We start from the raw sequence: 26,921 nt of genomic DNA, 5'->3' as shown, positions 1-26,921 counted from the left end.
CGTCTAAAATTGATTTCGGCTTGTCGAAACCTTCAGTCACAATCATTCCCTTCGGTAGCCTTATGCATGGAAATTCTAGGTCTTATGACTGCTGCATCGGACGCGATCCCCTTTGCTCGTTTTCACATGCGACCTCTTCAGCTCTGTATGCTGAATCAATGGTGCAAGGATTACACAAAGATATCTCAATTAATATCTTTAAAACCGATTGTACGACACTCTCTAACGTGGTGGACAGATCACCATCGTTTGATTCAGGGGGCTTCTTTTGTGCTTCCGACCTGGACTGTAATTTCAACAGATGCAAGTCTCACAGGTTGGGGAGCTGTGTGGGGATCTCTGACAGCTCAAGGAGTTTGGGAATCTCAGGAGGTGAGATTACCGATCAATATTTTGGAACTCCGTGCAATTTTCAGAGCTCTTCAGTTTTGGCCTCTTCTGAAGAGAGAATCGTTCATTTGTTTTCAGACAGACAATGTCACTACTGTGGCATACATCAATCATCAAGGAGGGACTCACAGTCCTCTGGCTATGAAAGAAGTATCTTGAATTCTGGTTTGGGCGGAATCCAGCTCCTGTCTAATCTCTGCGGTTCATATCCCAGGTATAGACAACTGGGAAGCGGATTATCTCAGTCGCCAAACGTTGCATCCGGGCGAATGGTCTCTTCACCCAGAGGTATTTCTTCAGATTGTTCAAATGTGGGAGCTTCCAGAAATAGATCTGATGGCGTCTCATCTAAACAAGAAACTTCCCAGGTATCTGTCCAGATCCCGGGATCCTCAGGCGGAGGCAGTGGATGCATTATCACTTCCTTGGAAGTATCATCCTGCCTATATCTTTCCGCCTCTAGTTCTTCTTCCAAGGGTAATCTCCAAGATTCTGAAGGAATGCTCGTCTGTTCTGCTGGTAGCTCCGGCATGGCCTCACAGGTTTTGGTATGCGGATCTTGTCCGGATGGCCTCTTGCCAACCGTGGACTCTTCCGTTAAGACCAGACCTCCTGTCGCAAGGTCCTTTTTTCCATCAGGATCTTAAATCCTTAAATTTAAAGGTATGGAGATTGAACGCTTGATTCTTAGTCAAAGAGATTTCTCTGACTCTGTGATTAATACTATGTTACAGGCTCGTAAATCTGTATCCAGAGAGATATATTATAGAGTCTGGAAGACTTATATTTCTTGGTGTCTTTCTCATCATTTTTCTTGGCATTCTTTTAGAATTCCGAGAATTTTACAGTTTCTTCAGGATGGTTTAGATAAAGGTTTATCCGCAAGCTCTTTGAAAGGACAAATCTCTGCTCTTTCTGTTCTTTTTCACAGAAAGATTGCTAATCTTCCTGATATTCATTGTTTTGTACAAGCTTTGGTTCGTATAAAACCTGTCATTAAGTCAATTTCTCCTCCTTGGAGTTTGAATTTGGTTCTGGGGGCTCTTCAAGCTCCTCCGTTTGAACCTATGCATTCATTGGACATTAAATTACTTTCTTGGAAAGTTTTGTTCCTTTTGGCAATCTCTTCTGCCAGAAGAGTTTCTGAATTATCTGCTCTTTCTTGTGAGTCTCCTTTTCTGATTTTTCATCAGGATAAGGCAGTGTTGCGAATTTCTTTTGAATTTTTACCTAAAGTTGTGAATTCTAACAACATTAGTAGAGAAATTGTGGTTCCTTCATTATGTCCTAATCCTAAGAATTCTAAGGAGAAATCATTGCATTCTTTGGATGTTGTTAGAGCTTTTAAATATTATGTTGAAGCTACTAAGTCTTTCCGAAAGACTTCTAGTTTATTTGTTATCTTTTCCGGTTCTAGAAAAGGCCAGAAAGCTTCTGCCATTTCTTTGGCATCTTGGTTGAAATCTTTAATTCATCTTGCCTATGTTGAGTCGGGTAAAACTCCGCCTCAAAGGATTACAGCTCATTCTACTAGGTCAGTTTCTACTTCCTGGGCGTTTAGGAATGAAGCTTCGATTGATCAGATTTGCAAAGCAGCAACTTGGTCCTCTTTGCATACTTTTACTAAATTCTACCATTTTGATGTATTTTCTTCTTCTGAAGCAGTTTTTGGTAGAAAAGTACTTCAGGCAGCGGTTTCAGTTTGAATCTTCTGCTTATGTTTTTCATTAAACTTTATTTTGGGTGTGGATTATTTTCAGCAGGAATTGGCTGTCTTTATTTTATCCCTCCCTCTCTAGTGACTCTTGCGTGGAAAGATCCACATCTTGGGTAATCATTATCCCATACGTCACTAGCTCATGGACTCTTGCTAATTACATGAAAGAAAACATAATTTATGTAAGAACTTACCTGATAAATTCATTTCTTTCATATTAGCAAGAGTCCATGAGGCCCGCCCTTTTTTTGGGGTGGTTATGATTTTTGTATAAAGCACAATTATTCCAATTCCTTATTTTATATGCTTTCGCACTTTTTTATCACCCCACTTCTTGGCTATTCGTTAAACTGAATTGTGGGTGTGGTGAGGGGTGTATTTATAGGCATTTTGAGGTTTGTGAAACTTTGCCCCTCCTGGTAGGAATGTATATCCCATACGTCACTAGCTCATGGACTCTTGCTAATATGAAAGAAATGAATTTATCAGGTAAGTTCTTACATAAATTATGTTTTTCATTACTTAAGACACTCTCAGCTATGGTTTGGCACTTTATGTATTAATGTAAAGTTCTAAATATATGTATTGTACTTATTTTTGCCATGAGTCAGGTTTATGTATATTTCCTTTTGCAGACTATCAGTTTCAAAATTGGGAAAAATTTATTTAAGAAGTTATTTTTTCTTAAAAATTGACTGTTTTCTTTCATTTTCGTGGCAAAATTAGGCTTGCGAGGCCGCAACATGCTATTATTTATTGTGTCATTCTTGGCACAATAATTTTTTTGGTGCGAAGGTACATTCGTTGACGCAAGTTCACCATTTCCGGTGTGCCAGGTCGCTTGCACAAGGTTGAGTCTGCCATGATGCGAGTTGCATCATTTCCGGATCTTGTTAGCGGCAAAAAATTTAATTTTGCATTGCGCGTCATTCTTGGTGCCAAATTATTTAAACCCCAATTCCTATATGCCTCTTGCCTTTCTCTATGCTCAGAGGGCTATGCTGTTTGCATTTTTTCCCATTCCTGAAACTGCCATATAAGGAAATTGATAATTTTGCTTTATATGCTGTTTTTTCTCTTACATTTGCAAGATGTCTCAATCTGATCCTGTCTCAGAAACCACTGTTGGATTCCTGCTGCCTGATAACAGTTCTATCAAAGCTAAGTGTATCTGTTGTAAATTAGTAGAGATTATATCTCCAGCATTAGTATGTAACAGTTGTCATGATAAACTTTTACATGCAGAGAATGTATCCATCAGTACTAGTACAATGCCGGTTATTCCTTCAACATCTAATGTACATGATATCCCTGTGAATATAAAATATTTTATTTCTGATGCAATTCAGAAGGCTTTATCTGCTATTCCGCCTTCTAATAAATGTAAAAGGTCTTTTAAAACTCATAAAGTTGATGAAATTTCAAATGACCGACAACATACTGATTTATCCTCCTCTGATGAGGATCTATCTGATTCAGAAGATCCTACCTCAGAGATTGACACTGAAAAATCTTCTTATCTCTTTAAGATGGAGTATATTCGTTCCTTGTTAAGAGGTGTTGATTACTTTGGATATTGAGGAATCTAGTCCTCTTGATATTAAAACTAGTAAAAGTTTAAATTCTGTTTGTAAACCTCCTATGGTTACTCGAGAGGTTTTTCCAGTTCCTGATGCTATTTCTGATATGATTTCAAAGGAATGGAAAAGGCCTGGTACTTTTTTATTCCTTCTGCTAGGTTTAAAATGTTGTATCCCTTGTCAGCAATTAGATTGGAATTTTTGGAAAAAATCTCCAAAGTTAATGGGGCTATCTCTACTCTTGCCAAATGTACTAATATCCCTATGGAAGATAGTACTTCCTTTAAAGACCCTTTAGATAGGGAACTTGAATCTTATCTAAGGAAAGCTTATTTATATTCTGCCTATCTTCTCAGGCCGGCCATTTCTAATCCAAGCCTTTTAAGAAACCAAAGCCAGCCCCCAGGTCTGCATGAATGTGCGGCCCTCATTCCAGCTCAGCTGATGGGGGTCAGATTAAATTTTTTCCAAGACATTTGGGCAGATTCTGTCCAAAATCAATGGATTCAGAGCATTGTCTCTCAAGGGTATCGAATAGGATTCAGAGTAAGACCTCCTGTGAGAAGATATTTTTTTTATCTCACATGTTCCAGCAAACCCAGTGAAGGCTCAGGCCTTTCTGAAGTGTGTTTCAGATCTAGAGCTCTCAGGGGTAATTATACTAGTTCCGTTTCAGGAACAGGGTCTGGGGTTTTATTCAAATCTATTCATTGTCCCAAAGAAAGAAAATTCATTCAGGCCAGTTCTGGATCTGAAAATTTTTAACCGTTTTGTGAGAGTACCAACTTTCAAAATGGTTACTATAAGGACTATTCTGCCTTTTGTTCAGCAAGGTCATTATATATCCACAATAGACTTACAGGATGCATATCTTCATATTCCGATTCATTCAGACCACTATCGGTTTCTGAGATTCTCTTTTCTAGACAAGCATTACCAATTTGTCGCTCTTCCATTTGGTCAAAAGTTATCGGTGCCCTACTCTCTGTAATCAGAGAACAGGGTATTGTGGTGTTTCTTTATTTGGACGATATCTTGGTACTAGCTCAGTCTTTACATTTTGCCGAATCTCACGCATATATAAATGGAGCTAGAGTAATAGAGATGAAATCTGCTGAAATATAAGCAGAAGAGTAGCAAAGGGTTTGATGATTTTGATATACCATTTATAACAGGGTATTGGGCTGAATAGATATAGTACATTAAGAAAATGATAAATAGACAATGGCATACAGTGAAAAATTATCCAGTTATAGGGGATCTGGTCCTTCCCAATTCCGAGATGCATTTTCAAAAAAGCCAGATAAAGAACTTGTAGCTAAAGATCTAATGGGCAATGATCTGCATGGTTTTTACCCATGTATTTCATGCAGGGCCTGTAAATATAGTTCAAAGAAAAAATCTATATTAATCCGAAATACAGGAGAAAATTTTGTCATCAACGATTTGATTTGTTGCTCCCAAAAAAGGGTAAGAGGTAAAAAGTGTATTTCTATAACATTGTTAGTAATAAAGGGAATGGGTAATAAAGGGATTATCTTTCTTTTTAAACAACAAAAATTCTGGTGTTGACGGTCCCTTTAAGTTAAATCATAATTATAATTTCCATCTGAATACATGCTATTAGGTAAATACTACCTTAAACCCAATATACTACCTTCAATTTTTAATAAAAGTGTCATGATTGAAGAACCAATAAGACACCGGCACTGCTATTCAAATAACAAAACAGCTGGTAAAAAAACATCTTGAAAAAGCCTTTTTTATAGGGTGAAATGTATAGATGTTTCTTTCATGTAATTGGCAAGAGTCCATGAGCTAGTGACGTATGGGATATACAATCCTACCAGGAGGGGCAAAGTTTCCCAAACCTCAAAATACCTATAAATACACCCCTCATCACACCCACAATTCAGTTTTACAAACTTTGCCTATAAGGACTATTCTGCCTTTTGTTCAGCAAGGTCATTATATGTCCACAATAGACTTACAGGATGCATATATTCATATTTCGATTCATCCAGACCACCATCGGTTTCTGAGATTCTCTTTTCTAGACAAGCATTACTAATTTGTCGCTCTTCCATTTGGCCTAGCGACAGCTCCAAGAATTTTTTCAAAAGTTCTCGGTGCCCTACTCTCTGTAATCAGAGAACAGAGTATTGCGGTGTTTCCTTATTTGGACGATATCTTGGTATTAGCTCAGTCTTTACATTTTGCCGAATCTCACACATATCAACTTGGGTTGTTTCTACAAAGACATGGTTGGAGGATCAATTTACCAAAATGTTCCTTGATTCCTCAGACAATGGTCACCTTTTTAGGTTTCCAGATAGATTCAGTGTCCATGACTCTGTCTCTAACAGACAAGAGACGAAAAAAATTGGTTTCAGCTTGTCGGAAACCTTCAGTCTCAATCGTTCCCTTCAGTGGCTATGTGCATGGAAGTTTTAGGTCTCATGATTGCAGCATCGGACGCGATCCCCTTTGCTTGTTTTCATATGAGACCTCTCCAGCTTTGTATGCTGAAGCAATGGTGCAGGGATTATACAAAGATATCACAATTAATATCCTTAAATCCCAATGTTTAACTTTCTCTGACTTGGTGGTTAGACCACCACCGTATAATTCAAGGGGCCTCTTGTGATTACAGTCCAGGTTGGATGAACAAAACGGATGCAAGTCTGTCAGGTTGGGGAGCTGTCTGGGGAACTCTGATAGCACAAGTGGTTTGGAAATCTCAAGAGGCGAGGTTATCAATCAATATTTTGGAACTCTGTGCTATTTTCAGGGCTCTTCAGGTTTGGCCTCTGTTGAAGAGAGAACCATTCATTTGTTTTCAGACAGACAATGTCACAACTGTGGCATATGTCAATCATCAGGGCAGGACTCGCAGTCCCCTAGCTATGAAAGAAGTATCTCACATACTTGTTTTGGCGGAATCCAGTCCTTGTCTAATTTCTGCGGTACATATCCCAGGTATAGACAATTGGGAAGCGGATTATCTCAGCCGTCAGACTTTACATCCGGGGGAGTGGTCTCTACATCCAGATGTGTTTTTTCAGATGTGGGGTCTTTCAGAAATAGATCTGATGACGTCTCATCTAAACAAGAAACTTCCCAGGTACCTATCCAGGTCCAAGGATCCTCAGGCGGAGTCGTGGATGCGTTAGCAGTTCCTTGGTTTTACCAACCTGCTTATATCTTTCTGCCTCTAGTTCTTCCAAGAGTGATTTCCAAAATCATCATGGAACATTCGTTTGTGTTTCTGGTAACTCCAGCATGGCCTCACAGGTTCTGGTATGCGAACCTTGTCAGGATGTCCAGTTGTCAACCTTGGCCACTTCCTTTAAGACCAGACCTTCTGTCTCAAGGACCGTTTTTCCATCAGGATCTCAAATTGCTAAATTTGAAGGTATGGAAATGTAACGCTTATTGTTTAGTCATAGAGGTTTCTCTCACTCAGTGATTGATACTATGTTACAGGCTCGTAAATCTCTTTCTAGGAAGATTTATTATCGAGTTTGGAAGACTTATATTTCATGGTGTTCTCATAAATTCTCCTGGCATTCTTTTAGAATTCCTAGAATTTTACAGTTTCTTCAGGATGGTTTGGATAAAGGTTTATCTGCAAGTTCCTTGAAGGGACAAATCTCTGCTCTTTCTGTCTTATTTCACAGAAACATTGCTAAGCTTCCTGATATTCACAGTTTTGTTCAGGCTTTGGTTTGTATCAAGCCTGTCATTAAATCAATCTCTCCTCCTTGGAGTCTTAATTTTGTTTTGAAAGCTTTACAGGCTCCTCCTTTTGAGCCTATGCATTCTATGGATTTCAAACTACTTTCTTGGAAAGTGTTGTTCCTTTTGATTATCTCTTCTGCTAGAAGAGTTTCCGAATTATATGCTCTATCTTGCGAGTCACCTTTTCTGATTTTTCATCAAGATAAGGCAGTTTTGAAGACTTCATTTAATTTTTTACCTAAAGTTGTGAATTCTAACAACATTAATAGGGAAGTTGTTGTTCCCTCTTTGTGTCCTAATCCTAAGAATTCTTTGGAAAGATCCTTACATTCTCTGGATGTTGTAAGAGCTTTGAAATATTATGTCGCATCTACTAAAGATTTCAGGAAGACTTCTAGTCAATTTGTTGTCTTTTCTGGTTCTAGGAAAGGTCAGAAACCTTCTGCCATTTCCTTGGCATCTTGGTTAAAGCTTTTGATTCATAAGGCTTATTTGGAGTCGGGTCAGGCCCCGCCTCAAAGAATCACAGCTCATTCTACTAGATCAGTCATTACTTTGTGGGCTTTTAAGAATGAAGCTTCAGTTGAGAAGATTTGCAAAGCAGCAACTTGGTCTTTGCATACATTTACTAAATTCTACCGTTTTGATTTATTTGCCTCTTCGGAAGCAGTTTTTGGTAGAAAAGTTCTTCAGGCAGCTGTTTCAGTTTGATTCCTCTGCTTATGTTTTAAGTTTTTTTCTTTAATTTATGAGAAAACCTTATTTTTTTGGTTTTGGATTAAATTTTTTCAGCGGAAAATGGCTGTTTTATTTTATCCCTCCCTCTCTAGTGACTCTTGTGTGGAGTTCCACATCTTGGGTATTTCTATCCAATCTGTCACTAGCTCATGGACTCTTGCCAATTACTTACCTGATAAATTAATTTCTTTCATATTGGCAAGAGTCCTTGAGACCCACCCTTTTTATGGTGGTTATGTTTTTTGTATAAAGCACAATTATATTTCCAATTCCTTTTTTGATGCTTTTTACTCCTTTTTTCTATCACCCCACTACTTGGCTATTCATTAAACTGAATTGTGGGTGTGGTGAGGGGTGTATTTATAGGCATTTTGAAGTTTATGAAACTTTGCCCCTCCTGGTAGGATTGTATATCCCATATGTCACTAGCTCATGGACTCTTGCCAATATGAAATAAATTAATTTATCAGATAAGTTCTTACATAAATTATGTTTTTAAACCAGCAGTTTCGACAAAGTGAACATGTTCACAAAGTGGGTCAGTCCAATACCTAGTCGGAGTGTTTTAACAAATAAGAAGGGCCAGCTGCGATATTAACTAGACTACACATGATGAAAAGGAGGCTACCCGCAAGCAACATGGTTGGTGTTTGTGTGGGAGAAGGTACGCCGCATTTACATCACAAACAGCGGCTCTCCTGTGTGGAGTTTGTTCACCGGAATACTCATAGATGACCATCCAGATATGCGTGCGGTAAGCACTAAGGGCAGATTGCCTTTCTTACATTTCAAAGTTTATTTACCTTTAACTACCCCACTTAATGTAATGCTTGTGGGATATTTCCCTATCGTACCAAACTTGACCAATAGTCTTCTTATCCCGGCGTCAAGTGGAAGGATAAGGAAATATCCCAGAACAAAGTGCGTGTAATAAATGAGGTAAGCAGTACTCACGGTTAGTGATGTAGCGAACCTAAAATTTTGCGTTCGCGAACGGCGGACGCAAACTTCCACAACTGTTCACGAACGGGCGAACCGGGCGAACTGCCATAGACTTCAATAGGCAGGCGAATTTTAAAACCCACAGGGACTCTTTCTGGCCACAATAGTGATGGAAAAGTTGTTTCAAGGGTACTAACACCTAGACTGTGGCATGCCGGAGGGGGATCCATGGCAAAACTCCAATGGAAAATTACATAGTTGATGCAGAGTCTGGTTTTAATCCATAAAGGGCATAAACCACCTAACATTGCTAAATTGTTTGGAACAACGTGCTTTAAAACATCAGGTATGATGTTGTATCGATCAGGTAGTGTAAGGGTTACGCCCGCTTCACAGTGACAGACCAAACTCACCGTTTAAAGGGACAGTCTACACCAGAATTTTTATTGTTTTAAAAGATAGATAATCCCTTTATTACCCATTTCCCAGTTTTGCATAACTAACACATTTATAATAATATATTTTAAACCTCTGTGATTATCTTGTATCTAAGCTCCTGCAAACTGCCCCTTTTTTCAGTTCTTTTGACAGACTTGCAGTCTAGCCAATCAGTGCCTGCTCCCAGATAACTTCTCGTGCACGAGCACAGTGTTATCTATATGAAATACGTGAACTAACACCCTCTAGTGGTAAAAAACTGTTAAAATGCAATCTGAAAGAGGTGGGCTTCAAGGTCTAAGAAATTAGCATATGAACCTCCTAGGTTAAGCTTTCAACTAAGAATACCAAGAGAACAAAGCAAAATTGGTGATAAAAGTAAATTGGAAAATTGTTTAAAATTACAGGCTCTATCTGAATCATGAAAGTTTATTTTGGCCTAGACTGTCCCTTTAACACACCGCAAACAACCGCAAACGGTCCATTTGCACAACCGCAAACTCCCCATTTGCACAAGGTTGGATACCAAGCTAGCCATATCCCGTTCCTTGTCCTCACTGATGTCATTGAAGGTCTCTTCCTCAACCCAGCCACGTACAACACCAAGGGTCCCCGAAAGGTGATAACAAGCCCCCTGGGACGCCTGCTGTGTTTGGTCTTCCACCTCCTCAAAGCCACCTTCCTCCTCTGACTCCTCTCTCTGTGTTGCCTCTCTCTGCGTTATTATAAGGTGTGTTAAGTAGTACTATTCCTATCAGTTTAATCCCTGTTATGTCCCCTATCAGGGGACGTGTATATGGCATCAATTTTAGGAACCGGGAGATGGAAAAAGATGCTTGGTCGATCCTCCTACTTCAAATTTGGGGCACTGCGCGTGCAATCTAATGTGCCACCAGATAGGAGTGGTGTGTTAAATAGTACTATTCTTATCAGTTTAATCCCTGTTACGTCCCCTATCAGGGGACGTGTATATGGCATCGATTTTAGGAACCGGGAGATGGAAAAAGATGCTTGGTCGGTCCTCCTACTTCAAATTTGGGGCACTGCGCATGCAATCTAATGTGCCACCAGATAGGAATGGTGTGTTAAGTAGTACTATTTTTATCAGTTTAATCCCTGTTACGTCCCCTATCAGGGGACGTGTATATGGCATGGATTTTAGGAACCGGGAGATGGAAAAAGATGCTTGGTCGGTCCTCCTACGTCAAATTTGGGGCACTGCGCGTGAAATCTAATGTGCCACCAGATAGGAGTGGTGTGTTAAGTAGTTCTATTCTTATCAGTTTAATCCCTGTTACGTCCCCTATCAGGGGACGTGTATATGGCATCAATTTTAGGAACCGGGAGATGGAAAATGATGCTTGGTCGGACCTCCTACTTCAAATTTGGGGCACTGCGCATGCAATCTAATGTGCCACCAGATAGGAGTGGTGTGTTAAGTAGTACTATTCCTATCAGTTTAACCCCTGTTATGTGCCTTTTTTTTGGTTTGGTTTTTGAAGCCACAGTGCAGCACCAGAGGCCAGAAAAATTAGGTATTGTTGCAGTCGCTGCTGTAGCAGCTGCCAGAAAAATTGATGTTTGTTTCCCAGGCAGAAAGTGGCCTAAAACATTGCGGCTTGAACCCTAGTTGGTGGTGTATAAGTCACGCAAGTCATCCGGCATTCAGAGATAAAATACAGCAGCATGTGGACCATTTTTAGCCCAAGGCAGCTCATCTCATCAGGCCTTTTTTAGTCGAATGTATCGCCCACTGTTAGTCCCTTCGGGATCCATCCCTCATTCATCTTAATAAAGGTGAGGTAATCTAGATTTTTTTTTGACCTAGGCGACTTCTCTTCTCAGTGACAATACCTCCTGCTGCACTGAAGGTCCTTTCTGACAGGACACTTGAAGCGGGGCAGGCCAGAAGTTCTATCGCAAATTGGGATAGCTCAGGCCACAGGTCAAGCCTGCACGCCCAGTAGTCAAGGGGTTCATCGCTCCTCAGAGTCTCGATATCTGCAGTTAAGGCGCAAGGTAGTCTGCTACCTGTCGGTCGGGTCGTTCTCTGAGGGTGGACCCTGAAGGGCTGTGGCGATTAGTAGGCCTTAAAAAGCTCTGCATGTCCTCCATCAACAACACGTCTGTAAAGCGTCCTGTCCTTGCCGGCGTGGTTGTGGGAGGAGGAGGATTACTTTCACCTCTTGCCCTGTTAGATTCCCGTTGTGCTGTGACATCACCCTTATACGCTGTGTAAAGCATACTTTTTCATTTATTTTGGAACTGCTGCATCCTTTCCGACTTGCGTGAATTCGGTAACATTTCAGGCACTTTATGCTTATACCGGTGGTCTAGTAGCGTGGACACCCAGTACAGGTCGTTCTCCTTTTTATACGAGGGTCCCTCAACAGGCACGACAGCATGAAATACCCCATTTGCACAAGGTTGGATGCTGAGCTACTCATGTCCTGTTCCTCGCCTTCAGTGATCTCACTGAAGGTATCTTCTTCCCCCCAGCCACGTACAACACCACGGGTACCAGATAGGTGACAACGAGCACCCTGGGATGCCTATTGTGGTTGGTCTTCCTACTCCTCCTCAAAGCCACATTCCTCCTCTGACTCCTCTTCCTCACAATCCTCTTCCAGCATTGCCGCAGGTCCAGCAAGCGATGCTGATAAGGTTGTTTCTGGTGGTGATGGTGACCACAACTCTTCCTCTTCACGCTCATCTACGGCCTGATCCAGCACTCTTCGCAGGGCACGCTCCAGGAAGAAAACAAATGGTATGATGTCGCTGATGGTGCCTTCGGTGCGACTGACTAGGTATGTCACCTCCTCAAAAGGACGCATGAGCCTACAGGCATTGTGCATGAGCGTCCAGTAACGTGGCAAAAAAATTCCCAGCTCCGCAGAGGCTGTCCTAGCACCCCGGTCATACAAATAGTCGTTAACGGCTTTTTCTTGTTGGATCAGGCGGTCGAACGTTAGGAGTGTTGAATTCCAACGTGTCGGGCTGTTGCAAATCAAGTGCCTCACTGGCATGTTGTTTCGCCGCTGGATATCTGAAAAGTGCGCCATGGCCGTGTAGGAACGCCTGAAATGGCCACACACCTTCCTGGCCTGCTTCAGACGTCCTGTAAGCCTGGGTACTTATGCACAAAGCGTTGTAGGATCAGATTACACACATGTGCCATGCACGGCACATGTGTCAACTTGCCCAATTTCAATGCCGCCAGCAAATTTCTTCCGTTGTCACTAACCACTTTGCCAATCTCCAGTTGGTGCGGAGTTAGCCACTGATCCACCTGTGCGTTCAGGGCGGACAGGAGTGCTGGTCCAGTGTGACTCTATGCTTTCAGGCAAGTCAACCCCAAGACGGCGTGACACTGCCGTATGCGGGATGTGGAATAGTACCTGGGGAGCTGGGGGGGGTGCCAATGATGTGGAGCAAGACGCAGCAGCAGAAGAGGACTCAGCCGAGGAGGTTATGGAAGAGGATGGAGTAGGAGGAGTAGAGGAGGTGGCAGCAGGCCTACCTGCAAGTCGTGGCGGTGTCACCAACTCCTCTGCAGAGCCATGCATTACATGCTTGTCAGCCGTCAGCAAGTTTACCCAATGCGCAGTGTAGGTGATATACCTGCCCTGACCATGCTTTGCAGACCAGGTATCAGTAGTCAGATGGACCCTTGCCCCAACACTGTGTGCCAGAAATGCCATTACTTCCTTTTGCACAATCGAGTACAGGTTGGGGATTGCCTTTTGTGCAAAGAAATTTTGGCCGGGTACCTTCCACTGCGGTGTCCCAATAGCTACAAATTTTAGGAATGCCTCAGACTCCACCAGCTTGTATGGTAAAAGCTGGCGGGCTAAGAGTTCAGACAAGCCAGCTGTCAGTTGCCAGGCAAGGGGGTGACTTTGTGACATTGGCTTCTTACGCTCAAACATGTCCTTGACAGACACCTGACTGTGGGCAGATGAGCAGGAACTGCTCAAGGCGAGACACGGAGTGGCGTATGGTTGAGAGGGGGCAAGGAGGACAGCAGTGGTTTACGTGGCTGAAGATGCTGCACCAGGAGGAGGATGGCGGCTTTGAGTTTGTGTGCTGCTTGTACTCATGTGTTGATCCCATATGCGTTAGTGATGTGCGATCATGTGCCTTCGCAAAGCAGTTGTACCTAGGTGGGTGTTGGACTTCCCACAACTCCGTTTCTTTTGGCACAGGTTGCAAATGGCATCGCCGTTGTCAGAGGCAGACACACAAAAAAAATGCCACACTGCTGAGCTCTGCAATGACGGCATTCTGGTGGTGGCAACAGCATGCCTTGATTGGCGTGCTGTCTGGCTGACCCCGGGTGCCGATGCATTCTGTCTGACTGTGCCACTAGCTCCTTGCGATGACCTCCCCCTCCTTCCAACTCGTCTCCTCCTCCTCTCTGTCTCCCCATCTGAACTTTCCCCATCTTCTTCTTCTCTTCTAGCGGGTACCCACGTGACATCCACGGACCCATCGTCATCATCAACCGCTTCACTTGTATCTGACAAGTCAACAAAGGAAGCAGCAGTGGGTACAACATCATCATCATCATCACACCGTACGTCCATGTGTGTAATGCTGCCTGACTGAGACATATCCCTGTTATCTACATCCTCTGGCAATAATGGTTGCGCATCACTATCACTCATTTCTTCCAACTGATGTGTAAATAACTCCTCTGACAGATCAAGTGAAGCGGCTGTGGTGCTAGTGTTGGTGGTGGTGGCAGGCGGGCGAGTGGTAACTTGAGAGGTGCCCAAAGCTAAGCTGGAGGAGGATGGTGCGTCAAGGTTCCGAGCGGAAGCTGTAGAAGATTGAGGACATAGTTGACTGGCTAGCACAGGACACCCAGAGTCAGAAATGTTCGAGTTTGGGGTATGTGGCCTCTGAACACTGGGCATTATTCTAGGGTCAAAGGGAATCACAGCACCATGAACATGACGGCCCCTGCGGGGTGGCCTGCCTCTGCCTGTCATTTTTTTTTTAGATTAGTGGTACTATGCGTGCAAGCTATTGTGACAACAGATATGGGTGGCACTGTGCACTGGCAGAAGTTGGCAGAGTAGACGCTGTAGGCCTGACACACACGCTTGCAGACAACTAACTGCTATTCAATCTATTACAGTCAAAAAAAATTTTTTTTTTTTAAATGTACACTACTGAGACCAGATATGAGTTGCACTGGTGTGACACTGTGCCCTGGCAGGCACTGAAATGCACACGTGTGAAGGAAACTGACTGCTATTATTTAACACAGTCAAAAAAGTTTTTTTTTTTTTTTTAAATGTACACTACTGTTACACCACATATGAGTTGCACTGGGGTGACACTGTGCCCTGGCAGGCACTGAAACGCACACGTGTGAAGGAAACTGACTGCTAGTATTTAACACAGTCAAAAAAGTGTTGTTTCTTTTTAAATGTACACTACTGTTACACCACATATGAGTTGCACTGGGGTGACACTGTGCCCTGGCAGGCACTGAAACGCACACGTGTGAAGGAAACTGACTGCTAGTATTTAACACAGTCAAAAAAGTGTTGTTTTTTTAAATCTACACTACTGTTACACCAGATATGAGTTGCACTGGGGTGACACTGTGCCCTGGCAGGCAGGCCCTGAAACGCACACGTGTGAAAGAAACTGACTGCTATTATTTAACACAGTCAAAAAATATATATATATTTTTTTTAAATCTACACTACTGTTACACCAGATATGAGTGGTGGCACTGGGCAAGTGGGCACAGTATACGCTGAGAGCCTGACACACACGCTGGCAGGCAACTGCAATTAGATTACACAGGGAAAAAAAAAACAGCCCTAAAAAGGGCTTTTTGGGGTGCTGTCCTTACAGCAGAGATCAGATGAGTCCTTCAGGACTGTAGTGGACACTGAATACACTAGCATAGCTATAGATTTCCCTACTAAATCAGCAGCAGCTACACTGTCCCTCCTCTCACTAACAATGCAGCTTCCGAATGAATCTAAAATGGATGCTGTCCAGGAGGTAGTAGGGTCTGGGAGGGAGGGTCTGCTGCTGATTGGCTGGAATGTGCCTGCTGACTGTGAGGTACAGGGTCAAAGTATTACTCAATGATGACGAATAAGGGACAGATCGAACATCGCATATGTTCGCCCGCCGTGGAGAACGCGAACATGCTATGTTCGCCGGGAACTATTCGCCGGCGAACAATTCGCGACATCACTACTCACGGTAGACAGGTCTCATGGAAATAAGATGAAGGAAGAGAATGGTCAGAGACAGGCAGAGTTTGTCAACAGACAGGCACTCCAGCAGAATAGCAGTTCAGGGGTAAACCAATAGAGTGGTCAGGAACAGGCAAAGGTCAGCAACAAAAGATAATCCAGTAGTTTAGCAGTTCAGGGGTAAACCAGGCAGAGTAGTCAGATAGGCAGAGTTCAGCAATGATAAGGCAATCCAGCAATTCAAGGGATAAACTGGCAGAGTAGCCAGACAAGCAGAGTTCAGCAATATTAAGGCAATCCAGCAATTCAAGGGTTAAACAGGCAGAGTAGTCAGACAAGCAGAGTTCAGTAATATTAAGGCAATCCAGCAATTTAAGGGTTAAACAGGTAGCGCAGTCAGACAAGCAGAGTTCAGTACTATTAAGGCAATCCGGCAATTCAAGTAATAAAGCACCTAGGAGCACACACAGTAACACCTGAATGTAAGTTATGCAGGTACTTACAAAGGCGCTGATTCAAAGGATCCGGCTTGAGAGGGGAATAGACGTGCAGTGAGGACGTCATCACCGCACGCTCACAAGAACCACCGCGTCCCTGACAACAGCCAGAGCAGCAATCGCCGCGTCCCCGGCAACAGCCAGAGCGGCGTGACACTTAAAGGGATTGAAGTAAGTAAGAGACACTGTATCACTTGATGAACTATTTAGAGTCTGTTTGTTTCAAATTATCTGGATACCCTCCTGCAACTGGGTTAAGGTGGTACTCTGGACTTATCAGTGATTTTACAGTTTTACTGTTTTTTATGAGCATTGTCCTTTGCTTAGGTTTAATAGTATAATATATACTTTTTACCGATTACATACGTGCATATTTTTATGTGTGTTATTATATGTTGATTAAATAACTTTGTATCTATTCTCTACTATGACAACGCTTTTTTTTAGCGCCCTGTTTCATGCATACTGTCAAATACCCACACACAACAGGGGACCAAGCCCCTATGTGCAAGAGACCCACGAGCACCCAGAAACCCTCAAACCCCTTTTAAGAGGAAAAAGACTCCATGAAATCCATTATTTGAAGAACCTGTGACCATTTAGGCTATGAGCTTTTCTTCACAAACAGTTGCTAGCTTGACCACCAAAAATAGGTAGATACAGATGTGATGGCAGTGACAAGGCAACTTATCCGGGAGAAGGTGAAATAAACAGGCTTGTGAACGATCACGTAGAGAAATCCCCATTTTCTTTCATAAGGTGATGAGAAACTATGAGCCAATACTCCTGGGATTCAACTCCTGTAAACTAGGAGGTGGCAAAATATGCTAGTTTTACCTTTGCCTCCACAGAAGGAAGGTGAAGAATTGAGGTGCTCTGGAATCTTAGTTGAGAGGGGTCCTCAGACCATTTTGAGGCCCATTTTTCCCACAGGGAGCTGTTACTGAGACACATAGGGGAGATTGGATTATTGAGCAGTGACACCATTACAGTGAGGAGTTAGTCACAAGCCTGCCACAGGAGTTGTGGGTACTGGTTTTAGCCTCCTCCTGTTAGGTCATCAAAATACTCCACACAAATATTCTCTGCTGTGACTTACAAAGCACTGGATGGGCTCTTTATTGCAAGCTGTCACTTCTGCAAGTGGTGAAGCACAGTAAAGTGGGTGCAGTTCAGTTAAGTAAAAAAACATTTGCACTCACATACCCCACAGGTTATTAGAAGGTAGATTTATAAACAGTTCACCATAGCCAGGGAACAATTGTTAGATTTCTAGCTGTTATCTGAGATAACTGTACTCTGGGAACTTCTTTGAATTTAACCCCTTATGGATCGAGAATTTCAGACAAAAACTTGCCCAAAAGACCAGAGGGTTTTTTTTATGCAAGTTTTACTGAAATATTTAAATATACATGACAAAGCAACAAGATCAATGAAAAGGTTAGAATATGTATTGTGCAACTTATGCCAGAAGAGGTACCAAGGAAGATAAAGAAAGCAGTTTGGGGGGGCGGAGCTAGCAGCCAAGCCAATTGGTTGCACTATCGTGCAGCTCCGTGATAGATTGCCTAATAGCAGCTAAGGAGGTTGAGAGACCTGGGGACCCCAGCTACCGGCCAGCCTTACATCCAAGAACACCTCTGAATATAGACCGCGGCTGCAGCCTACCACTTCACTGCCGGCCCTACCAGGCTTCTCCTGAAGCTATCTTCACTCTCCCTCCCATCTGCCCTCCTGGAGGGGTAACTGCCGGTGGCTGAGTGAACGAGTGACCTGGCAACCCGGTCAATGTCCGAGATCCACACAGGGCTGCAAGAGGGGCCGTGACCTACTTACCTCCCATACTGCCTCTGAAGCGGCCTACGGAGCGGCACTCTAGGGCAGTGTTTTTCAACCAGTGTGCCGTGAGAGATCCTCAGGTGTGCCACGGCAGACCTATTTTTTAAACATTGCTTGTTTTTTACTCTTAGTGCTGGGATAGTTTGTAGGAGGCATGGCATAACAGCACAATACATACAGTATGTGTGTGTTTGTGTGTATGTGTGTATATATATATATATATATATATGCTGTATTAGGCTACAATGTGTAATTTTTTTAAAATTTTGGGATGGTGGTGTGCCACAGGATTTTTTAATGTAAAAAAGTGTGCCACGGCAAAAAAAAGGTTAAAAATCACTGCTCTAGGGAACCGTCTGCATCTCTCAAGTGCGGAGGGGTTGAACTACTCTCAGCAGGGCACCATTAGCAGGGAGACAGGAGCAGCTGCTAGAGTGAGGCGGAGCTAATAACGAGGCTGATACCATCTTGTCCCACACCACGTGGCAGGTAACTAAAGCAAGTTTCCTTACATTTCTCCTGCACGCTACACAGGGGCAAAAATACGAATATATAGTTAAATCAATTGCCACAGATTATTGATAATCTAACATCAGCTTTAGGAACTAGTGTGGGGGACCAGGAAATATAGGCCCATTTTGGACTGTATATTTGCTGTGTGTGAGAACACAGCGCAAGAAACCTTACACTGGGAACTGCCTCCATTTTGAGCAAAATCAGGGAGGCTTAACAGATTAAGCAGTGCAAAATCATTAGGGCTCACTTAAGGGGCAGAGACAGCTGTTTCCCTACCATTTGTTTTGACCACCAGCGCTGACTTGCACTGTAGGGCATATATTAAACCCCAGGATTATAATCATATTAGAGAAGACACAGTGAATACAGTGGGAATTACCTATTGCTACTCTTCCAATAGTCGCTGCAATGTAGGAGCATAGGAAGATTGGCCTTGCTCACTTTCTACCATATCTGCATCCTTAGGGGGCGCCATCACACTGCCTAACGTACCTGCTACCCTGTATGGGTACGATTTGCTGAAAGAGATTTGCTTCTAGGCTGCCAGTCATAACACATTTCAGGTAGCTGCCTGGACTGAAAACATCATGTAATTACCACAAAACGGCCTGAACCCCACCAGTCTTATTACCGCAACATACTTCATACAGACTAGGACCTCAACAATACTCTATTTCCTTGCTCACAACAGCCATGTCCCACGCATACAAGAGGAAGCAGAAGCCCCATTCTACCCCTAAGAAAACAGTAGTGGATTATTTTCAGAGAGATAAGGGGGCAGCCCATACAGCCTCAGAAGATGAGTGCTCAGAAACTGGAAGTTTAGCAGATGAGCACATTGGCAACACACTTTCACAATAAGCTGCTCGCCTTCCCTCAGGGGATAACCTCTCTAACAATATGATGGACTCTATAAAGTCTCTTCTAGCTTCTCATCACGAGTCTCTGTCAAAAAATTTTGACAGGTCCCATGCGGACTTAAAGAGGGACATAGCAGTAATTGGGGAACGCACCGACACTCTCGAACGTAAACAGGAGGACTTAATGGTAGACCACACTAATCTCTTAAATTACTCTCAGAACCTGGCTGAGCAATTATCAGCCCTGGAGATGAAGCTGGCAGACCTGGAAGACAGGTCGCGCCGTAACAATGCATAAAAGGAGTTCCAGAAATGGTGCTACCCCAAGACCTCAAGAGTTACTTGCAAGATTTTTTTACCACTGTTTTGGGGCCTTCTCAGAACAATGAGGCATTAATTGACAGAGTTCACAGAGCACTTAACCCAAGTTCTTCAGAGGGCAACAAACCAAGGGACGTCATAGCTAGGCTTCATTATTATACTTTCCTAGAAAAATTGCTTAGAGCCCTAGCTAAGAAAAAAACACTCCCAGACAAGTTTGCGGAGCTCTAGATATACCCAGATCTCTCGCCTCACACTTTGCAACTACACAGGCACTACCAACCTTTCACTAAGATCTTGAGAGATAACAGCCTGAAATATAGATGGGGATTCCCGGTGAGACTTTTCATCACAAAAGAGCCTACCACTTCACCGCCGGCCCTACCAGGCTTCTCCTGAAGCTATCTTCACTCTCCCTCCCATCTGCCCTCCTGGAGGGGTAACTGCCGGCAGCTGAGTGAACGAGTGACCTGGCAACCCGGTAATGTCCGAGATCCACACAGGGCTGCAAGAGGGGCCATGACCTACTTACCTCCCATACTGCCTCTGAAGCGGCGTACGGAGCGGCACTCTAGGGAACCGTCTGCATCTCTCAAGTGCGGAGGGGTTGAACTACTCTCAGCTACGAGATCCCCGCAGGGCACCATTAGCAGGGAGACAGGAGCAGCTGCTAGAGTGAGGCAGAGCTAATAATGAGGCTGATACTATCTTGTCCCACACCACGTGGCAGGTAACTAAAGCAAGTTTCCTTACATTTCTCCTGTACGCTACATCTAGAGACTCACAGGGGCAAAAATACGAATATATAGTTAAAGCAATTGCCACAGATTATTGATAATCTAACATCAGCTTTAGGAACTAGTGTGGGGGACCAGGAAATATAGGCCCATTTTGGACTGTATATTTGCTGTGTGTGAGAACACAGCGCAAGAAACCTTACACTGGGAACCGCCTCCATTTTGAGCAAAATCAGGGAGGCTTAACAGACTAAGCAGTGCAAAATCATTAGGGCTCACTTAAGGGGCAGAGACAGCTGTTTCCCTACCATTTGTTTTGACCACCAGCGCTGACTTGCACTGTAGGGCATATATTAAACCCCAGGATTATAATCATATTAGAGAAGACACAGTGAATACAATGGGAATCACCTATTCCTACTCTTCCAATAGTCGCTGCAGCATAGGAGCATAGGAAGATTGGCCTTGCTCACTTTCTACCATATCTGCATCCTTAGGGGGCGCCATCACACTGCCTAACGTACCTGCTACCCTGTATGGGTACGATTTGCTGAAAGAGATTTGCTTCTAGGCTGCCAGTCATAACACATTTCAGGTAGCTGCCTGGACTGAAAACATCATGTAATTACCACAAAACGGCCTGAACCCCACCATTCTTATTACCGCAACATACTTCATACAGACTAGGACCTCAACAATACTCTATTTCCTTGCTCACAACAGCCATGTCCCACGCATACAAGAGGAAGCATAAGCCCCATTCTACCCCTAAGAGAACAGTAGTGGATCATTTTCAGAGAGCTAAGGGGGCAGCCCATACAGCCTCAGAAGATGAGTGCTCAGAAACTGGAAGTTTAGCAGATGAGCACATTGGCAACACGCTTTCACAATAAGCTGCTTGCCTTCCCTCAGGGGATAACCTCTCTAACAATATGATGGACTCTATAATGTCTCTTCTAGCTTCTCATCACGAGTCTCTGTCAAAAAATTTTGACAGGTTCCATGCAGACTTAAAGAGGGACATAGCAGTAATTGGGGAACGCACCGACACTCTCGAACGTAAACAGGAGGACTTAATGGTAGACCACACTAATCTCTTAAATTACTCTCAGAACCTGGCTAAGCAATTATCAGCCCTGGAGATGAAGCTGGCAGACCTGCAAGACAGGTCGCGCCGTAACAATGCATAAAAGGAGTTCCAGAAACAGTGCTACCCCAAGACCTCAAGAGTTACTTGCAAGATTTTTTTCACCACTGTTTTGGGGCCTTCTCAGAACAATGAGGAATTAATTGACAGAGTTCACAGAGCACTTAACCCAAGTTCTTCAGAGGGCAACAAACCAAGGGACGTCATAGCTAGGCTTCATTATTATACTTTCCTAGAAAAATTGCTTAGAGCCCTAGCTAAGGAAAAAACACTCCCAGACAAGTTTGCGGAGCTCTAGATATACCCGGATCTTTCGCCTCACACTTTGCAACTACACAGGCACTACCAACCTTTCACTAAGATCTTGAGAGATAACGGCCTGAAATATAGATGGGGATTCCCGGTGAGACTTTTCATCACAAAAGCGCCTACCACTTCACCGCGGGCCCTACCAGGCTTCTCCTGAAGCTATCTTCACTCTCCCTCCCATCTGCCCTCCTGGAGGGGTAACTGCCGGCGGCTGAGTGAACGAGTGACCTGGCAACCCGGTCATGTCCGAGATCCACACAGGGCTGCAAGAGGGGCCATGACCTACTTACCTCCCATACTGCCTCTGAAGCGGCCTACGGAGCGGCACTCTAGGGAACCGTCTGCATCTCTCAAGTGCGGAGGGGTTGAACTACTCTCAGCTACGAGATCCCCGCAGGCCACCATTAGCAGGGAGACAGGAGCAGCTACTAGAGTGAGGCAGAGCTAATAACGAGGCTGATACCATCTTGTCCCACACCACATGGCAGGTAACTAAAGCAAGTTTCCTTACATTTCTCCTGTACGCTACATCTAGAGACTCACAGGGGCAAAAATACGAATATATAGTTAAAGCAATTGCCACAGATTATTGATAATCTAACATCAGCTTTAGGAACTAGTGTGGGGGACCAGGAAATATAGGCCCATTTTGGACTGTATATTTGCTGTGTGTGAGAACACAGCGCAAGAAACCTTACACTGGGAACAACCTCCATTTTGAGCAAAATCAGGGAGGCTTAACAGACTAAGCAGTGCAAAATCATTAGGGCTCACTTAAGGGGCAGAGACAGCTGTTTCCCTACCATTTGTTTTGACCACCAGCGCTGACTTGCACTGTAGGGCATATATTAAACCCCAGGATTATAATCATATTAGAGAAGACACAGTGAATACAGTGGGAATCACCTATTCCTACTCTTCCAATAGTCGCTGCAACATAGGAGCATAGGAAGATTGGCCTTGCTCACTTTCTACCATATCTGCATCCTTATTGGGCGCCATCACACTGCCTAACGTACCTGCTACCCTGTATGGGTACGATTTGCTGAAAGAGATTTGCTTCTAGGATGCCAGTCATAACACATTTCAGGTAGCTGCCTGGACTGAAAATATCATGTAATTACCACAAAACGGCCTGAATCCCACCAGTCTTATTACCGCAACATACTTCATACAGACTAGGACCTCAACAGTACTCTATTTCCTTGCTCACAACAGCCATGTCCCACACATTCAAGAGGAAGCAGAAGCCCCATTCTACCCCTAAGAGAACAGTAGTGGATCATTTTCAGAAAGCTAAGGGGGCAGCCCATACAGCCTCAGAAGATGAGTGCTCAGAAACTGGAAGTTTAGCAGATGAGCACATTGGCAACACACTTTCACAATAAGCTGCTAGCCTTCCCTCAGGGGATAACCTCTCTAACAATATGATGGACTCTATAAAGTCTCTTCTAGCTTTTCTCACGAGTCTCTGTCAAAAAATTTTGACAGGTCCCATGCGGACTTAAAGAGGGACATAGCAGTAATTGGGGAACGCACTGACACTCTCGAACGTAAACAGGAGGACTTAATGGTAGACCACACTAATCTCTTAAATTACTCTCAGAACCTGGCTGAGCAATTACCAGCCCTGGAGATGAAGCTGGCAGACCTGGAAGACAGGTCGCGTCGTAACAACGCATAAAAGGAGTTCCAGAAACGGTGCTACCCCAAGACCTCAAGAGTTACTTGCAAGATTTTTTCACCCCTGTTTTGGGGCCTTCTCAGAACAATGAGGCATTAATTGACAGAGTTCACAGAGCACTTAACCCAAGTTCCTCAGAGGGCAACAAACCAAGGGACGTCATAGCTAGGCTTCATTATTATACTTTCCTAGAAAAATTGCTTAGAGCCCTAGCTAAGGAAAAAACACTCCCAGACAAGTTTGCGGAGCTCTAGATATACCCGGATCTCTCGCCTCACACTTTGCAACTACACAGGCACTACCAACCTTTCACTTGAGAGATAACGGCCTGAAATATAGATGGAGATTCCCGGTGAGACTTTTCATCACAAAAGAGGGGCAGCAATATGTTGCCTCCTCTCCTCAGCAAGCACGGGAAATGCTACAAAGATGGGATATCCTCCCTACAACAACCAACGATGCATCAACAAACCCAAACAGAACCCAGGACCTAAGGGCATCATCACCAGAGTGGCGGCTTTTACCGCAAAGACGAACGCCTAATGCCAAAAGATAGACTGGACTGTTGTTACCTCACTCATTGCAGAAAGGGTAGAAATTTCTTCTCAGCCTTAGCTGAGCACTTTGTTTGCCCTGAGCACTTGCAAGAATTGAGGACTGATCTATTGAGGGACTTTCCAGGATACCCGGAACACTACAGGAAATGGGTGAGACCTACTCAACATGTAGAGAACTGATTTTGATTAAGTTTTATATAGCAGGATGACCTTCTAACAGACACATGAAAACTGCAAACCATGGAGAGGTCAACCTATTACTTTTGTTATATAATGTTTATGGAAAAGTTGATGTTATTCTAGGGTTATTAATTGTTCTTAAGTTAATACAACCTTGGCTGCACTGGCCAGCCTCGGGGCACATCATGACCTCCATTTCACTATAGACAGAAAACTAGACTCTGTTGGAGTCGCCAGGAGGGCTGCTGGGCCTGGGGGCTGGCTGGTGGGGCATGGCCCAATTGTTATAACTGTTATGATCCTTGAAGTATGTTACATTCTAAACTCTTAATAGCTGGTGGGGGAAAAAGCCAATTTAAGCTGCTCTCTCCTTCCACATAGCCAGTTGTGTTCTGCAGGGTGAAATCCTGTGAGAACACTCATTGTGAAAGTATATATTGACCACTTTCTATGTAACCTTTGTGACTTACAGCGACTCTAGAACTTCACATCCTTTTACTTTCCTTGTAGGCTGACCTACTGAACACCGCCGACAGTTAAGCTAAGCCTTACACGCCTCCCATAAACACTAGGGGCCCTTCAGGTAATCTACTAAGGTGAAATCACATAACTTTCCCTTGGACTCTCCATACATTTATCCCTCCCTAGAGGCCAGTATGACGCCAGTCACTGTAGCAACTCTTAACACACAGGGACTAAACTCCCCTACAAAACGTAGCCTCCTAGCACGCTACTTACTAGTACACAAAATACAACTGATTATTTTGCATGAAACACATTGGAGGGAGGGTTCCACAGTTTTTTTTTTTAATAATTTTTTTTATTGAAGTTAAAGTATAGATTAACAAACAAAATTCGCCTGAGGCCAATGTTACATCAGAGTAAATAATACATTGTCTATAAACTGACATTATTAGAAAAATACACATGTAACAATATAATCACAAATTAAATCTTAATATGAAGATAGGCAAAAGTTTAGGCGAGGTGGAATATAACTTCATTTTATGTTATATTATTAACAAATTATCTCCACAGTACTATAGAAAACAATTAATAGAACATCAGAGTCAGAGATATCAGGCTGTGGAGATTTAGCTTATGTGTCAGCCACTCTTGGGCTGAGATATATAGGGGGGGGGGATATTCAGCGGGTAAGCACCGCTATACATATAGGGGAGATGGTGGAGAGGCGGGGGGGCGGAGCCTTATATAAGTATGAGTATTTTAAAGTATGAGCTAGGAGCTTAGAAATGTTCAAGTGGAGGGACCCAAGAATTATCTAGGGAAGGTTATATCTAGTAAATCATAGAGCGGATTAGGGTGTTCACTGTCATTAAGCTTCCCCTCTAATTATATGATTGTACCTATAAGGTTGAAGGAAACTTAGCTAGTAGAGGAGCATTATCAGGGCTTAGGATGGCTTAGCACTGTCATCACAGTAAGACTTATAAGCTATGGGCCAGGAGAATATGGGGGTAGGCTGATTTTGAACAGGAGCGGGGATATTAGGAAGTGTGGAATATAGGGAACTTCTGGGGGAGCTCCTCACCTGGGGAAATGCTAGCTATAAGCGATGTGGGAAAAAGGAGTAAGGGTATGACCCGCAGGCAGCAAACCAGCGGGAAAGGGAGGAGAGGAGCTCAGCTGGAGCTGGAGATTCGTGCTACCAGTAAATTCTACATAGGGAGTATATCATTATTGGCAGGGAACATGTGCGGGCTAAGTAAAAGAATGCAACAATTCAAAAGATAGCTTTTGGGATAGGTTAGCTCTGGGCTCCAAACAAATTTATATAAATCTACACAGCATGTTGGTATGAATATAAAAGGGGTTAACTCCTCTGAGGGATGTAGATAGCGCCTAGAAAATGATAGGGGTTAACATAACCCTTCAATGAGAGTGCAACTTGCATAAAGAACAGTGCTGATGACAAGATACAAACATTTAAAACTTCCTATAAACTTCTAAATCTATTAAACTCTAACCATCATATAAACTGGGAAGATTTTAGAGAAGAACAAAAATAAGCTAATTAGAAAGATGTAGCTACCTCCTCTATTCAGCATTAGAGTTTCAGCAGCCTCTGAGAGGAGAAACACAGCCATAGTTATTACATAAGGGTCCATGACAGAGAGGGCATGAGCTCTTAATCGCAAAATGTAGGTAATGCAAATAGACTATTATAAACCAATACTGGACCTGTTCTTTTCTAAATTAAGTAGAGTTAAGCTCTATGTAGTATGCTTATGGTAGTAAAATTATACGTCTTTGTCAAAAGCAAACACAGACATACACAGGAGTATAGTATAAATATGTAGAATGGAACTCCTCTTAGGAATAAGGAGAATATGCACAAAATCCAGCATTAGTGAAAACAGACAGAAGTTGCATGCTTAGGGTGATATGTAGTGTCAGAAGGGTTTCACTTCATGGCATATCAAGTGTAAACAGCATTCCATAATGTGGATATATTTAGTGTGACTATTAACATAATCTCA

Source organism: Bombina bombina, chromosome 5, assembly GCF_027579735.1.
Source record: "Bombina bombina isolate aBomBom1 chromosome 5, aBomBom1.pri, whole genome shotgun sequence".
NCBI lineage: Eukaryota > Metazoa > Chordata > Amphibia > Anura > Bombinatoridae > Bombina > Bombina bombina.
This window is presented reverse-complemented; position numbering follows the sequence as displayed.